The sequence below is a fragment of the Triticum dicoccoides genome, chromosome 7B (assembly GCF_002162155.2).
Source record: "Triticum dicoccoides isolate Atlit2015 ecotype Zavitan chromosome 7B, WEW_v2.0, whole genome shotgun sequence".
Taxonomy (NCBI): domain Eukaryota; kingdom Viridiplantae; phylum Streptophyta; class Magnoliopsida; order Poales; family Poaceae; genus Triticum; species Triticum dicoccoides.
In genome coordinates, this window is record NC_041393.1 from 632,591,375 (window position 1) to 632,608,197 (window position 16,823).

The following is a 16,823-nucleotide window of genomic DNA, read 5'->3' on the forward strand; positions in this document are numbered from 1 at the left end:
ACGGTGCCGCCGAGCCGTGTGCGAAGGGTAGGGCGCCACGACGCAAAGACAGCGCAGACGAACCTGAGTAAGTCGGCGCGAGTAGCTATACTGGGTGCTCAGGCCGGCGGCGAACGCGGGGGAGGGAGTTTGCGGGTCGTGGTTGAAGCCGGAGGGGACGTGCGCGACGCCGAGCCATGCGGGAAGGTGATGTTGGGGTCAAAGCCGCCATGCGCGTCACCGTCGGTGTAGCCAGGCGAGGCCGAGTACCCCCATGTGGCTTGGCGGCACTGGTCGGCCTGTTGATATGGAAGGTTCGCCATCCCCGTGTGAGACGCCTTTCCCTATTGCTCCGCCGCCACCGCCGCCGCGTCCCTAGCCTTCTTCATCAGGAGTCTGTTCCATCGGTCGGTGGTGACCGCCTCCCGGTGCTCGACGTCGGCCTTCAACTCGGCGTTTGACAAGCAGGGGGGCCTTGCCATCGGCGCCCTTGGCTTCCTCTACTTTGGCTGGATGGAATCGGAGGCTAGGCGAGGGGCGACGTACTTTTTCGCCGGCATGGCGGGCGGTTCCGGGGAGAGAATGGCGGGAAGGACGAGGGAGAAGGGGGCGATACATGGGAAATGGATGGAAGATGGAAGAAAACGATGGCAAATGGACCGGTGCCGCTGACAGCGCGAGCCCGCGCGCCTTTTCGCTTTAGCCGGCGCTATCAGGAGCACCCGGCGTGCTGGGTTCGGCTTGGGTTCGCCGGTTGTAATTTTGACACAAACATGTGATAAACGAGGATATGAGCGCGCAGCTGGATGGTTTTTTCGCCGTGGACGCTAAAAAAGGCACCTAAGGCCAACTACACCGCACGACCCTATCTTGTCCGGCCCCGTCCGTTTGGGGTAAAAGGGACAAATGAGACGGCCCAACGCGCAACGGCCCGGACCCATCTGGTCCGTTTTGTGTCCGTGCCGACCCATTTCGAGCGCAAACTTGCGCCGGGTTTGGGTCGCGGCGGACAGCGAACGGACGCTTCGAGCGTCCGCGTCGGGACCGCGTGGCAGGCGGCCACCTACCTCCCACCCGCCAACATAAATGTGCACGTGCGGGTGGCCCCACCTGTCATCCGCACAGCGACGGGTCGGCGTCTTTCTTAAATGGGACCCGTGGACCGGTCGTCATCCTCATCCCCACGTCGGCCCCTCTCTGCCCCCTCGAAAGCCGACACGCCCAAACCCTAGCCACTCCCCGCCCTCGAGCTTGTCGGCAGGCCGCAGCCATGGGTCTGTGGAAGCGCAAGGGGAAGCACGACTGAGGGAGTCCTGGACTAGGGGGTGTCCGGATAGCCGAACTATCATCATCGGCCGGACTCCAAGACTATGAAGATACAAGATTGAAGACTTCGTCCCATGTCCGGATGGGACTTTCCTTGGCGTGGAAGGCAAGCTTGGCGATACGGATATGTAGATCTCCTACCCTTGTAACCGACTCTGTGTAACCCTAGCCCTCTCCGGTGTCTATATAAACCGGATGGCTTTAGTCCATAGGACGAAAAACAATCATACCATAGGCTAGCTTCTAGGGTTTAGCCTCCTTGATCTCGTGGTAGATCCACTCTTGTAACACACATCATCAATATTAATCAAGCAGGATGTAGGGTTTTACCTCCATCAAGAGGGCCCGAACCTGGGTAAAACATCGTGTCCCTTGTCTCATGTTACCATCCGCCTAGACACATAGTTCGGGACCCCCTACCCGAGATCCACCGGTTTTGACACCGACATTGGTGCTTTCATTGAGAGTTCCTCTATGCCGTCACCGATAGGCTCGATGGCTTCTTCAATCATCATCAACGACGCAGTCCAGGGTGAGACCTTCCTCCCCAGACAGATCTTTGTATTCGGCGGCTTTGCACTGCGGGCCAATTCGCTTGGCCATCTGGAGTAGATCGAAAGCTACGCCCCTGGCCGTCAAGTCAGATTTGGAAGTTTGAACTTCACGGCTGACATCCGCGGGGACTTGATCCTCGATGGATTCGAGCCACAGCCGAGCGTGCCGCACTGTCACGGCGAGCATGATTTAGCTCTGCAGCCGGACAGTACCCTGGAGGCCGCACTCGAACCCGCTCCGATCTTCAACTCGGAGCCGGCTGCGCAGGTCGAGGACGGATGGCTAGACACCGCCTCGGGGGCTGCAACCTCTATGGCGATAGAGCCGAACACTGACCTTGTCCCTCATGAAGCTCGTGACTCCGAGGTGCCGGACTCCGAACCTCCCGCGCCCCTTCGATCGGATCTGATTGGGCGCCGATCATGGAGTTCACCGCAGCGGACATCTTTCAACACTCACCTTTCGGCGACATCTTGAGTTCGCTAAAGTATCTCTCGTTATCAGGAGAGCCCTGGCCGGACTGCGGTCGGGACGGTTGGGATGCGGACGACTAAGAAATTCAAAGCCCACCCACCACCCACTTGGTAGCCACTGTCGACGATCTAACCGACATGCTAGACTACGACTCCGAAGACATCGACGGTATGGACGACGATGCCGGAGACGACCAAGAACCAGCGCCCACCGGGCACTAGAAAGCCACCTCATCATATGACATATACATGATGGATATCCCAAAGGATGGGAATGGCGAAGGAACAGCGGAGGATGACCCCTCCAAGAAACAGCCCAAGCGCCGGCGTCAGCGGCGCCGCTCTAAATCCCGCCACAGCAAGAATGAAGATTCCGGCACCGGAGATAATCATACACCGGACAGTGCCGAAGACAACCCACTCCAGCAAGATCCAGCGCAGGAGGACAGAGATGCCAGCCCTCATGAGAGAGCGGCAGAAGAAGAGGTAGAGGATTATAGGCCTCCCTCCAGAGACGAGGCAAGCCTCGACGACGATGAACTCGTCGTGCCTGAGGATCCCGTCAAACAAGAGCGTTTTAAACGCAGGCTTATTGCCACGGCGAACAGCCTCAAGAAAAAGCAGCAACAGCTTAGAGCTGATCAAGATCTGCTAGCCGACAGATGGACTGAAGTCCTCGCGGCCGAAGAGCATGAGCTCGAACGCCCCTCCAAAAGCTACCCTAAACGCAAGCTGCTCCCCCGATTAGAGGAGGAGGCGTATGAACCCACATCACCAGGAGACAATACGGCTGATCGACCACCCTGTGGTCGCGACAGAGAGGCCTCTAGGCCCTTCACTAGACCCGTACCCCGGCATCGCTCGAAAAGCACAAGGCCACAGGGGAACGCTCCGGACTTGCGAGATATATTGGAGGATAGGGCAAGACAATCAAGATCGATCTATGGATCGCGTGGGCGCCCCATGATACGTGACGACAACCGTCGCGCCGGACACAGTAAGCCCGGCCGGGCCGAACAAAACAGACAAAGCTCTTTTGAGCTCCGTCGTGATATCGCCCGTACAGAGGCACCGCACACCCACTATGCTTCACAGATGAAGTAATGGATCATCAAATCCCCGAAGGGTTTAAACCTGTGAATATTGAATCTTACGATGGCACAACAGACCCCGCGGTTTGGATCGGAGACTATCTCCTTCACATCCACATGGCCCGCGGTGACGATCTTCACGCCATCAAATATCTCCCCCTCAAGCTTAAAGGACCAGCCCGGCATTGGCTTAACAGCTTGCCAGCAGAGTCAATTAGGAGTTGGGAAGACCTGGAAGCCGCATTCCTCGATAACTTCCAAGGCACGTATGTGCGACCACCAGACGCTGATGACCTCAGCCACATAATTCAGCAGCCAGACGAATCGGCCAGACAATTCTGGACACGGTTCTTAACCAAGAAAAACCAAATCGTCGACTGTCCGGATGCGGAGGCCCTCGCGGCCTTCAAGCATAATATCCACGACGAGTGGCTTGCCCGGCACCTGGGACAGGAAAAGCCAAAATCCATGGCAGCCCTCACATCACTCATGACCCGCTTCTGCGCGGGTGAGGACAGCTGGCTAGCACGCAGCAACAACCTCAGCAAAAATTCTGGCAGTCCGGATATCAAGGACCGTAATGGCAGGTCGCGTCGTAACAAAAACAAACGCCGCATTAACGGCGACAACAGTGAGGATACGGCAGTCAATGCCGGATTCAGAGGCTCTAAACCCGGTCAGCGGAAAAAGCCATTCAAAAGAACTACTCCGGGTCCGTCCAATTTGGACCGAATACTCGACCGCTTGTGCCAGATACATGGCACCCCCGAAAAGCCAGCTAACCACACCAACAGGGACTGTTGGGTATTCAAGCAGGCAGGCAAGTTAATTGCCGAAAACAATGACAAGGGGCTGCATAGCGATGGCGAGGAAGAGACCCGACCGCCGAACAATAGAGGACAGAAGGGTTTCCCCCCACAGGTGCGGACGATGAACATGATATACGCAACGCACATACCCAAAAGGAAGCGGAAGCGTGCACTCAGGGATGTATACGCGATGGAGCCAGTTGCCGCGAAGTTCAATCCATGGTCCTCCTGCCCGATCACTTTTGACCAAAGGGACCATCCCACCAGCATCCGCCACGGCAGATTCGCCGCATTGGTCTTAGACCCAATCGTCGATGGATTTCACCTCACCAGAGTCCTGATGGACGGCGGCAGTAGCCTGAACCTGCTTTATCAGGATACAGTGTGCAAAATGGGCATAGACCCCTCAAGGATTAAACCTACCAAGACGACCTTTAAAGGCGTCATACTAGGTGTAGAAGCCAATTGTACAGGCTCAGTTACACTGGAAGTGGTCTTCGGATCCCCGGATAACTTCCGAAGCGAGGAGTTAATCTTCGACATAGTTCCGTTCCGTGGCGGCTATCATGCCCTGCTCGGACGTACCGCGTTTGCAAAGTTCAACGCGGTGCCGCACTACGCATACCTCAAGCTCAAGATGCCAGGCCCTCGAGGAGTCATCACGGTCAACGGAAACACTGAACGTTCTCTCCGCACGGAGGAACATACAGTGGCTCTCGCGGCAGAAGTACAATGCAGCCTCTTAAGGCAATTCTCGAGTCCGGCCGTTAAGCGGCCAGACATAGCTAAGCGCGCCCGGAGTAACCTACAACAAGACCACCTGGCACGTTCCGAGCACGCGTAGCAATGCGTCCCCAACCCCAGCCCTTGTAAAACGTCAAGACAGGTCCTTCACGTACACCATTACGCTCTGAAGATACCATGGGCATGGGGAGAGGGGCACGATCACGATGGGCCCAGACTGCGGCTCAACCACACCAGGGGCTCTCAAGTGTGTCGTTCTTTTTTTCTTTTTTCTTTTTCCTTTTTATTTTTTTCCACAGGACTTCGTTCGTCAGAGGCCCTGTCCGGCAGCAGACATGTCGAACTCACGATGCAACAGCCAGGGAAGGAGAAAGGCTACAACGAATATCCAGGTGGTCTCCATTACGAGCATTAAATATGTTTTATGCACCATTCCGCAGCCTACCCCTGGAGGGGACATGTTTAACAGTCCCATCCCTTGCTTATCGCACCATTTGTATCGTTCTGCACTTAGAGCAGTTTTTCTTGAATAAAGTAATGCAACACCTTTTTGCTTCCAATTGCATTTCTTTCTTATACATATGTTCATCTATGACATGTTGCATCCGTACATTTTGGTACGGCTAATACACCAGGGGCTTACGTTTCCCGCATCATGGTGTGATAAGTCCGAACACTTTCACAAGTGCGGCACCCCGAACTTATAGCATTATATGCATCGGCTCCGAATCATGTCTTGGGTCAATAGTTGGGTTTGCCCGGCTCCCATGTTTTGGTACCTTATGTTCCGTTGTATCGGCTAAGGTAGCATTGGGAGAACCACTGCGATTGCGCCCCAGTTGAGCTGGGTTAACGCCTCAATGGAGAAAGCTAAAACTGACCGTCATGATGAGGCGAGAGCTGGTCGCTGTTCGAGAGGTTTTTTGCGAGTCCTTAAAGACTTATGCCGCTTAGAGAGAGGAGCCGACTTAGTCCGGCCCAGGCGTGGATAGCGCCCCAAATTCGGCCTTCCGAAGACTAGGGGCTTCGCCGAAATTTAAAATTATAGAATTCTATGGCGAAGTGAGAGTGTTCAAGCATTATAAGTCCGGTTGCCTTGTTCGTTGTGTTGAGCGCCTCTCTAGATGGACCCAAATATGGGAACAAGAGTGCTCAAATTTATCCCGAACACCCCAGCATTCGTGGCATGGGGGTTGAAGCCGACGACTTGCCATCTCTCAGATTTGATAAACAGCCGCACAGAAGGTAATATTTTAAATTAAAATGTGTCGCTTAGTGCAAATGAACTAAGTTTTCAGCGCACAGGATAACAAAATGCGAGTCTACTCAAATATCACATCTTTGGAGCACTCACCCGCAATAGTGCGGGCGCCCTTCAGCACACTCTTATAATACATCTCGGGCGTGCGATGCTCCTTGCCCTCTGGTGGCGGGTCCGTCACGAGCTTCTGAGCATCCATCTTGCCCCAGTGCACCTTTGCACGGGCAAGGGCCTGACGGGCACCTTCAATACAGGCGGAGTGCTTGATGACTTCAACCCACGGGCACGCATCCACCAGCCGCCGCACCAGGCCGAAGTAGCTCCCAGGCATGGCCTCCTTAGGCCACAGCCGAACTATGAGGCCCTTCATGGCCTTTTCGGCCGCCTTGTGGAGCTCGACCAGCTGCTTCAGCTGGTCGCTAAGGGGCACCGGATGTCCGGCCTCAGCATACTGAGACCAGAAGACCTTCTCCATCGAGCTCCCCTCCTCGGCCCGGTAGAACGCGGCAGCATCGGACACGCTGCAAGGAAGATCTGCGAATGCTCCTGGAGAGCTCCGAATTCGGGTAAGCAACAGGTAATTAACACTCACATGCTTACTTTGCATGAAAAATGCCTTACCCGCTGCTATTGTCTTCAATGCCTCGATTTCCTGGAGGGCCCTGTAGGCTTTGGCCTTAGCGGCTTTGGCACTCTCAAGAGCCGTTGCAAGCTCAGACACTCGAGTCTTCGAGTCACGCTCCAGGCTCTCATGTTTTTTCACGAGATCCTGGAGCTCTTGCTGTACCTCCGCCACCCGCGCCTCCTGCTTCTCTCGCTCGGTGCGCTCCGCGGCCGCATTGCGTTCGGCCGCGGCCACCATCTCTTTCAGGGTCGCCACCTCGTTAGTGGCCCCTGCAATACCAACGTTATCCTTGTCATTCTTTTTGCAACCAAAATCCTTTTCTGTAAGGTACAATTTTAATAAGGTGTTACTCACCTTCCTTGTCCTCGAGCTGATTCTTGGTACGGCCGAGCTTGTTCTCGGACCGCTCGAGGCTTTCCTTCAAAGTATTGACCTCCGCAGTCAGTGCGGCAGAGGTCAGCAGCGCAGCCTACAATCCCATATTGACATATTTTTTATGACTCCTGCGTATATCTTCTTAGATCCTCAGTCCGGATTTTCTTTCCGAACACCGAACCGAGCATCAGGGGCTACTGTCTATGCGGTACTATTTTACATATATCAAAATTCTTACCTCAAAGCCTGTTAGAAGGCTGCTGCAGGCTTCGGTCAGCCCCCTCTTGGCGAGCTGCACCTTCTGAATCACCGCACTCATAACAGTGCGGTGTTCCTCTTTGATGGAGGCGCCATTGAGCGCCTCCAGCAAGCTATCCGGCGCCTCCGGTTGGGCGGAGGCTGCCGGCGTCACGGTCTTGCCCTTCTTATGAAGGGGCCGCCCGCCGAACTCCGGAGCCACTATGGGATCCGGAGCCGAGTCCGGTGCAAAGTCCGGGAGGTTGTCCTGCGACACCTCCGGGGCCTCCTCCTCCTGGCGGGTCCCTTCCCAGGATCCTACCTCGGCATCGTCCGTGTCACGGGGGGTGGAGGCGGTCGGAAGAGAATCCGTATCCGACGCACCTAAGGACCCGCTCGACGAAGCGGGAAGATCGTCCTTGGGCGGACTGCAGGGTTGTATGCGGCATTAGAAAGACATTGTGTGGCAAAAAAGAAAAAACCATAAAGTTATTCGGGAGTCCGGATACTCACGATCTCGCCAGGGGCTTGGCCCTTGGGGGCCAGTCTTCTCGTCGTCACTGGCGTTGGCAGAGCAGTCCGGGGGAAGAGTTTTTCCCTTCTTGGACCCTTCGGCCTCCCTCGTTGGGGAGGCCTTCCTTTTCTTCTCTCCCCCCACTGGGGGAGAGACTTTCTTCTTCTCCTCCTCACCTTGGTGAGAGGAGTCGGCCTCGGAGTCGTCATCCGATAGGACCTGAAAACGGGAACTCTTCCGAGTTCCCGTGGCCTTCTTCTTGGCCTTCTTCTCCGGCACCACGTGGGGTGCCGGAGCTAGCAGCCCCGTTAGACGGGCGTCCGCTGGGTCCTCTGGCAATGGGGCCGGACAAATAGTCTGTTTGGCCTTCGCCAGCCAGTCCTATCAAAGGAAAAGGGAGTTTAGATCCCGCATAGAGTCAAACTATGGAAAACGAGCGTTCCGTAAAGGACAAAATCACTTACCTCGTCAGCCGGACGCTGCGAGCTGAATCCGCGATCTTCGGTAGCGGATGCGGGAGCCTCGGCGCCCTTGAACATCACCTTCCAGACATCTTCGTACGTAGTGTCGAAGAGCCCGCTCAGAGTCTGGTGCTGCGCCGGATCGAACTCCCACATGTTGAAACCCCGTCGTTGGCACGGGAGAATCCGGCGGATGAGCATGACCTGGACTACGTTGAGAAGCTTGAGCTTCTTGTCCACCAGCTTTTGGATACAGGCTTGGAGTACGGTCAGCTCCTCCGAATCACCCCAGATCCGGCCACTCTCTTTCCAGGAGGTGAGCCGTGTAGGAATGCCAGATCTGAATTCGGGGGCCGCTGCCCAATCAGGGTCACGCGGCTCGGTGATGTAGAACCACCCCGATTGCCACCCCTTAATGGTTTGCACGAAAGTGCCCTCCAGCCAAGTAACGTGGGACATCCTGCCCACCATGGCGCCTCCGCACTCCGCTTGGCTGCCCTTCACAACCTTCGGCTTGACACTGAAGGTCTTGAGCCACAAGCCGAAGTGGGGCTGGATGCAGAGGAAGGCCTCGCACACGACGATGAACGCCGAGATGTTGAGGATGAAATTCGGGGCCAGATCATGGAAATCCAGGCCGTAGTAGAACATGAGCCCCCGGACGAAGGGGTGAAGTGGGAAGCCCAGTCCGCGGAGGAAATGGGGAAGAAATACTACCCTCTCATGGGGCCTGGGGTGGGGATGAGCTCTCCCTCGTCGGGGAGCCGGTGCGCGATGTTGCTGGACAAATATCTGGCGTCGCGCAGCTTCTGGATCTGCCCCTCCGTGACGGAGGAGGCCATCCACTTGCCTCCCGCTCCGGACATAGTTTGAGAAGGTTGAGGTGAGAAGTGCGGACTTGGGCGCTGGAGCTTGAGTTCACGGAGATGGATAAGCCAAGGAGGAAGAAGGCGCAGGTAAAAGGGTTGGATCTTTATCCCCTTATATTGGCGGACAAAAACATGTGTCCCCACCGGCCTGGTAAAACTCGCTTATCTCCCAAGCGCCGCAATCAATGGCGCGGTTGGGTTACCCACGTCTGTATTGATGGGAATCCCGGAATAAGGGGAACACGATCTCTGCTTCGACAAGACGTGCCAAGGAAACCGCTTCCCTAAGCGTGCTGAGGTGGTACAATAAAAACAATTCAAGTAAAGGCTTGGTAGTGGTGTGATGTCACGCCACAAAACGCGTTGGCAGATTGAACTGGTGTAATATTATTCTCCCTACGGTGGTACGTGGAATTTATTTTTGCAGAGCCAGACACTATCCTGTTGTTCACAATCTTCTATAACTTATTCGGAGAAGGAACCCGCCTTGCAATGCCGAAGACAATATGCGCGCCGGACTCGTCGTCATTGAAGCCTGGTTCAGGGGCTACTGAGGGAGTCCTGGACTAGGGGGTGTCCGGATAGCCGAACTATCATCATCGGCCGGACTCCAAGACTATGAAGATACAAGATTGAAGACTTCGTCCCGTGTCCGGATGGGACTTTCCTTGGCGTGGAAGGCAAGCTTGGCGATACGGATATGTAGATCTCCTACCCTTGTAACTGACTCTGTGTAACCCTAGCCTTCTCCGGTGTCTATATAAACCGGATGGCTTTAGTCCATAGGACGAAAAACAATCATACCATAGGCTAGCTTCTAGGGTTTAGCCTCCTTGATCTCGTGGTAGATCCACTCTTGTAACACACATCATCAATATTAATCAAGCAGGACGTAGGGTTTTACCTCCATCAAGAGGGCCCGAACCTGGGTAAAACATCGTGTCCCTTGTCTCCTGTTACCATCCGCCTAGACGCACAGTTCGGGACCCCCTACCCGAGATCTGCCGGTTTTGACACCGACAACGACCTCGAGGCCGGCTCCTCCTCCGGCCGCCGCCGCGGATCCGTGAAAAAGGAGGAGCCCGCGTCACCGCCGTGCTCCTCCCATCGAGCCCCCACGTCACCGCCGCACTCCTCCCATCGAGCCCCCGCGCCGGCCCCCTTCACCATTGCCCCTAGGCCCTCCGGCGAGCGCGACTAACAGTACATCTGCGCGGACGTGTGCCAGAGGTACTGGGAGACGAGGACGCCGGTCCCGTGGAGCGACGCGCACCTCCCCAACGGATGGCACTTCTCCGCGGACCGGGTACCCATCCCGCCAGTGCCGGCGACCGGCCTTACACTGCGCGATGAGATCAACCGCCGCCGCCGCCGCCTCCCCGACAACCTGTACTACGACCACAGGTATGCCTCCGACTCCCCGCTGTGGGACACATGGCTCCAGGACGAGCACGACGTGCGGCGCGCGTCCTACTTCGCCGGCACCGTGGAGGGGCCGCGGAGGCCACGTGCAGAGCCGCGCGGGCGTACGCGGGTGCGCGGCCTGACGCCCACGCCGTCGTCTTCCCCGTCTCCGTCGCCACCTCCCGCGTTCGAGCAACTGGTGTGCCAGGGGTGGGGCTGGTCCTGCACTGCGCCGGAGACTGGTGCCCCACTCTGCCGCAGTCACCGGAGCGGGAGGCGTCGCCGCGGGAGGAGGTGGTGCAGGCACCTCTGGTCGTCCAGCCCGCCCCCGTCCACCACGCACCGCCGCCCCACCTCTGGACGTCGCCGGAGTACGTCGACCTCGTCAGCGACGATGACGACACCGGCGGTCAGTGAAGAAGGCGACGGCCACGACACCGACGGGCGCGGCAGGAGCGCGCAGGACGAGTTTTTTTATTTTGTTATTATGTTAATTATGAAACTGGGCCTTTTAAGTGGCCGTTGAAACTGGGCCGTTTTGTGGCCGACCCTTATATATGTTTTATGTTTTTTTTAAATGTGTTTATTTGCTTTTTTAGTTATTTCATTCATTTTTTTATTTCCGTCCACCCCGGACACGATTTGAGGTGCGGCTGCGCGATGGGCACACGCACGACCCAACGGACACAGCCGGACACGGGCGAACCCATCAACGCCTCAAACGGACAAAATCCGATCAATCCGGACGTTTGTTTGAGGTGGTGCGATGGAGTTGGCCTAAGGTTCCTGTTGAGGGTCGACTGAAGATGCTCTTACCGTTACTCTATCCTAAACCATAAACTAGATTGAGCAGCAGAGATACTCCTACCGGGCATGATTATCAGTGTTGGATACGTGTGCTGCCAGGCCCAAGGATCCGAGCAACAACGCCTCTTTTTACTCCCAGCACCTTGCGTAGTGCTGCGGCATCACCTTTTCCTCGATCCCGGCGAGCGCTCCACTTGCACGCACGCAGATGCAGAGGTGTATGTACGTACTACGTGCACGCACCGCACCGGAAACATTTACCGGAACGAGAATATTTTATCTCGGTGATGCATGTGGTGGCGCGGTCTTTCCAGCGCGAAAGGGAGGGAGGAGGAGGGGGGACGGTCAAATCCGTCAGACGAGGCAGGCCTAGGCTGAGCTGCGCCGATCTGGGCAACGATCCGGGTGACGCACGGAGGCATGTGTGTCCACCCGCCTGGCATGTGCTGCTGCTGCTGCGTCCCGTCGGCCCGATCCTGCGATGATGCCTTGCTTGCGTAATGAGGGGCTAGCACAGATGCAGCACATGGCAGTAAAGGTAGGGATTGCAGAGTCCCTAGAGAGGGGAGATGAGGTGGGTTCTTTTTGCGAAAAAGTGAGAAAAGTGGGGAAAGATAAAAATCCCCCGTGCGGGGGATTTGTTGTTGTATTTGTGTGTCTATACTTTTTTCTTTTCTTTATAAGGTTTTTGTCCTCTACTCCCTCTGTTTCTAAATATAAGTCTTTTTATAGATTACACTACAAACTAGATACGGATGTATATAGACATATTTTAGAGTGTAGATTCATTCAATTTTGCTCCATATGTAGTCCATAATGGAATATCTAAAAAGACTTATATTTAAGAACAGAGGGAGTATATAGTTTTTCTTGGCTTTCTCTAAACTTTTGCATGAAGTTTTATTTGAAAATTAAATAAAAATACACGGGGGAGCTCTCAAATATTATTAGAAGAAAATGTGTAAAGATTGGGACTCCATCTTAATGTCTAAGACTAAAATGGAGTTTGATAAAACCATATTAATAACTATCCAAAAATAAAATTAGTTTAGGGTGTTCAATTTTTTTTCATGCATTTGAGATTATTGCAATGTGAAGTGGTGCAGGCCACAAACCCATATTACAGGTACCAAGGTAAAAACTAATGGCCACTGAAGCCAATGTTGCAAACTAGTCTCTTCTCCTCGCTTGACGTGTTAATTAATGCGTATTTTTCTGTCTAACACACAAGACAACTCTCTCACTCCTCATTGGTTAATTAATTCGGTGCATTCAAACCAACCTTCTCATCCCCGCGTGCATGCATGGGGTATTAATGTCCTCAGTTGCTAGTACAAGGCAAACTTCATCAATTTTGTCTTGATTGATGTTAGTGGCCTTGTATAGCTACAGATTGTAATTTTGATAGTGGCCTTGTATACAAAAATGGAGAGAGTATTTCATTTATTTGAGTAGGCCATTACTCAAGGATGTTACGTTTATCATCTAAATGTCAATTGGATCTTGTTTTTCTACTCTAGCCCTATACTCCCTCCGTCTGGAAATACTTGTCATCAAAATAGATAAAAGAGGATGTATCTAGATGTATTTTAGTTCTAGATACATTTTTTTATCCATTTTGATGACAAGTATTTTCGGACGGAGGGAGTACTTCATAGCTCCCATCAAAGTGACACACTTACACAATTCTTGAACATATCATGGCCTAATATATCTTTTACTTAGAATTTGGTCAGTCCTTGTCTTGCGTCAAGGCAGGTCCTCTTGAGCTAACAAGGTCGGGAGGAACTCCGTTCGAATCTAACACAAGGTGGTGATTGTACATAGATTCGATGTGCCATACACTTACACACTCCAAGGTTCTACTAGACTATGGAAAAATATTTGAAATTCGAATGTACCTCTAGAAGTGAAAATTTTCTTGTGGCACCTTCACCAAGCTCTGACTGCCACAAAAGGACAACCCTACTCGCCGCAGTTAGCAGAATATAGAAAGTGTTGCTTTTGTCACTATAATCAAACAATTAAACATCTTTTTTCCAATGTGAATTTGTGCTCATAGCATGGTCGACGATCGTCGAGGTTTGCGTCCAACTTGTATCCCCCGCACAATATTGCCAACATGTTTGGCCACTGCTAGATGAGTTCCACACAAGTTTGGCGTGCTTTATTAAGGTGGGAGCACCAGCCATGATTTAGTCGCTATGTCTATGAAGACATATATGATTTGATTTTAATGGTAAAAACCCATCACCTCAGCAGGCTATCTACCAGTGTAGGCACCATCTCCCTTTGTGGTCTTCTCTACAACGACTGGAGTACTAACCACTGTTTTACATCGGTGTGTGTGCATGATTGGAGCACGTGTGATTCATAACTCTTATATATCAAAGATTAACATGGGAATTCTTTGAAGGGTTTTCCCTTGAAGGAAAAACATTGAAGGAATCCACTCGCAAATCTAGAAATGATGTTTTAACCCCACATGAGTGGCAGCATAGTTTTCGAATAGCCCCCTACCCACTCCCACGCCTACGCCTAAGGCTTAGTTTTGGTATGCTATGAGTTTGATTTTTTTTCTCCCAGCGTCACTTTCTTCGGCCTTCCTGTCTCCTTTGCTCCTCCCATTTCCACCTCCTCGACCCCTCAATCTTCTAGATCCGGCGGCCTCTCCGTTTAGGTAGGTGAGAGAGGGGGTGGTCGCCTCGTCATTTATCTATAGTAGTAGTTGTAACCCTTGAGTCCCTAGTGGTTGTAGGGTTTTTACCCGTGTCCAATAAACTAGACTGATCCCCATCGTTCTTCTTCCACTAGTAGAAAAACGCCCGTTCGTCCCGGTTCATGAGGGCCATTTGTCCCGGTTGCCGAACCGGGACTAAAGGGTTGGTACTAAAGCCCTATACCTTTAGTCCCGGTTCGCCCAGGAACCAGAATAGATGGGGCTCCACGTGGCCGCTGCCGCTTGCCTAGGCAGGAGGACCTTTTGTCCCGGTTGGTGGCTTCCACGAGTTAGCAATTCAGGGGCTGGGGTTTTTGATTTTTTTCTGAAGGGGGGGGGGGGTTGGGGTTTTTGGGGTTTTTGTAGGGTTAATTTAGGGGTTTCATATATTGTGTTAGCTAGCTAATAGAGAGAAGTGTCCTTTCTTATCTTCGTGCTTGGTCGATGCTACGTATAGAGAGGACTCGACACGCTAGCTAGCTAGTAAGCAAATGAAGGAAACCATTAAGTATAGAAGATCGTCATGAACATATACACATAGAGAAGTGATCGACCTCTCCTTCTCCGATAGATTGGCCGAACAACAAGTTTTCATATATCTATCCGACGCTATTGGCTATATATATATATACATAAACACTATTCTGATCACGGGATCAGAATAATATTCTGATCACAACCTGAACTTCCCATATATAGCGCCTGAACTTCCCTGTGTATGAACCCGACCTTCGGGCTATCTCGCAACCGTGGCTTCCCCCGTGAATTATTCCGGTCGGTAGTGTTGTCTGGGATGTGACTGTAATCCAGATACTCATACCTGCATCTAAATGCTCGTTTTGATTCGTAATTTTGCATTTTGGAGGATTCACTCTCGGGGCTGATGAACTCGTGTCTGTTTATAAGTTTAATGCATTCACTAGATGTTTTGGAACCTCCAACACGATGGTAATTTGGTGTAAGTACGAGTTTCGTGGGCAATTTGTCGTTAATTTCAACGGATTTGATTTCAGGCTCTGTGTTCTTCGTCCGCGGGAGTGGTTCCACGGCTTCTGTGGATTTGTTATTTTTATTTGAATATAGAGGGTGGATTTGATTGCAGTAATGAAATTGGATCGTTCATGCGTTGTTAATTCGATCGGGAAGGCGAATACACCCCTGAAATCGGGCGATTGGATCTCGTGTTGGCCCGTTCTGGTTTTCGGTTCTTCAATGAGACAGCTTGGTTGATTTATCGTTTTGATGTCAGGGCGCAATAGGATATCGTTCGAGGTCTCGGACTGAGAAGGTGTAGTCACCCAAGTGATTAAATCTGAAAAGCAAATTCGATAATGCGTTTTTTCCAGTGATTCTACTGTCTTTGTTACAGAGTTGGACTTCTGCACCTTTTGTGCTTGAACTTCCCTCGTTTTAATGCATGTTTTTTGGGTGATGCTGCAATGCGATCTGTTCGGTTGGTGTTGTTATAAACATTTTGTGTATGTTTTTTTTGTTTTTCAGAGTACTCATATACGTAAATGTGGAGCTGGTCCATAAATACACAAATCATCCTTTTTATATTTATTCTGTCTTCGGAACTAGTTTTTTGGATCATCCACATTCTGTGGTAGTAATTGGACTTCTATGGTATGAGTGATTGAACTTCCTAATTTCCACATTGCAAGGTGGTACAACATTGCGCTATATATTTTTTTTTGTAATTTTCAATTTTCTAATTTGGGTTTTAGTTTGTTCCGTGGCAACTATGGGATTATTCCCAAATATGCATGCATACCTTACTTATTTTTTTGTAACATGTTTGCATACTTCAAAAGTGGTAGAACTTCAGTTTGTGTTTAACGTGAACTTACAAGATTTTTGCTTCTGTGTAATTTGTCTTTCTACATGTTCATTTGATGTTTTTTCAACACGCCAAACTTCTGTGTTTTTACAACTTGAACTTATCTTTTTATTTAGAACATTTGATTAGTTAACTTAAGCCTTGTGCATTTTGTTTCTTCGACACTAAACATTATTATTCCTCGGGTGCTTATTTCTTGGTTTTTTATGTCACAGCAAAATTTTTCTTGAATGCAGGTTCATCTTTTTGACATTGATATTCCAGGACAGATTACATTCCAGCAATCAATAACCCTTAGTAGATTTGTTTCTACAATTTGTTGTAACTAGTGTGTAAGTGTGGAGCTGGACCACAGGCACTATCTTCAGTAGGATCTGGACTTCTTTTTTATTAATGGTTGAACTGCTGGTTTTGGAGATTGCACTCTACATTGGAAGGCGAAGGTGCATGATGCTCTATATTTTCTTCGTTTGGTTTTCTTTGTAATTTTAATTCTCCAGATGTTCTTTTAGACTTTTGTCTCGTGAGCAATCATGGGATTAGCCCAAGTATGGGCCAAGACAGGAACGACCCGGAGCAGGCGACGACGCGGCGTGCCGCATCGTCGCATGCGGATGCGAGTCCGTCACATCCGTGACCCCACTATCTATCTTAGGGTTTTTAGGGTTTAGGGTGCGTGCGGTGGGGGTGGAAATAGAATAACGCATTGCGTCCTATCAAATCCTAGCAATGCG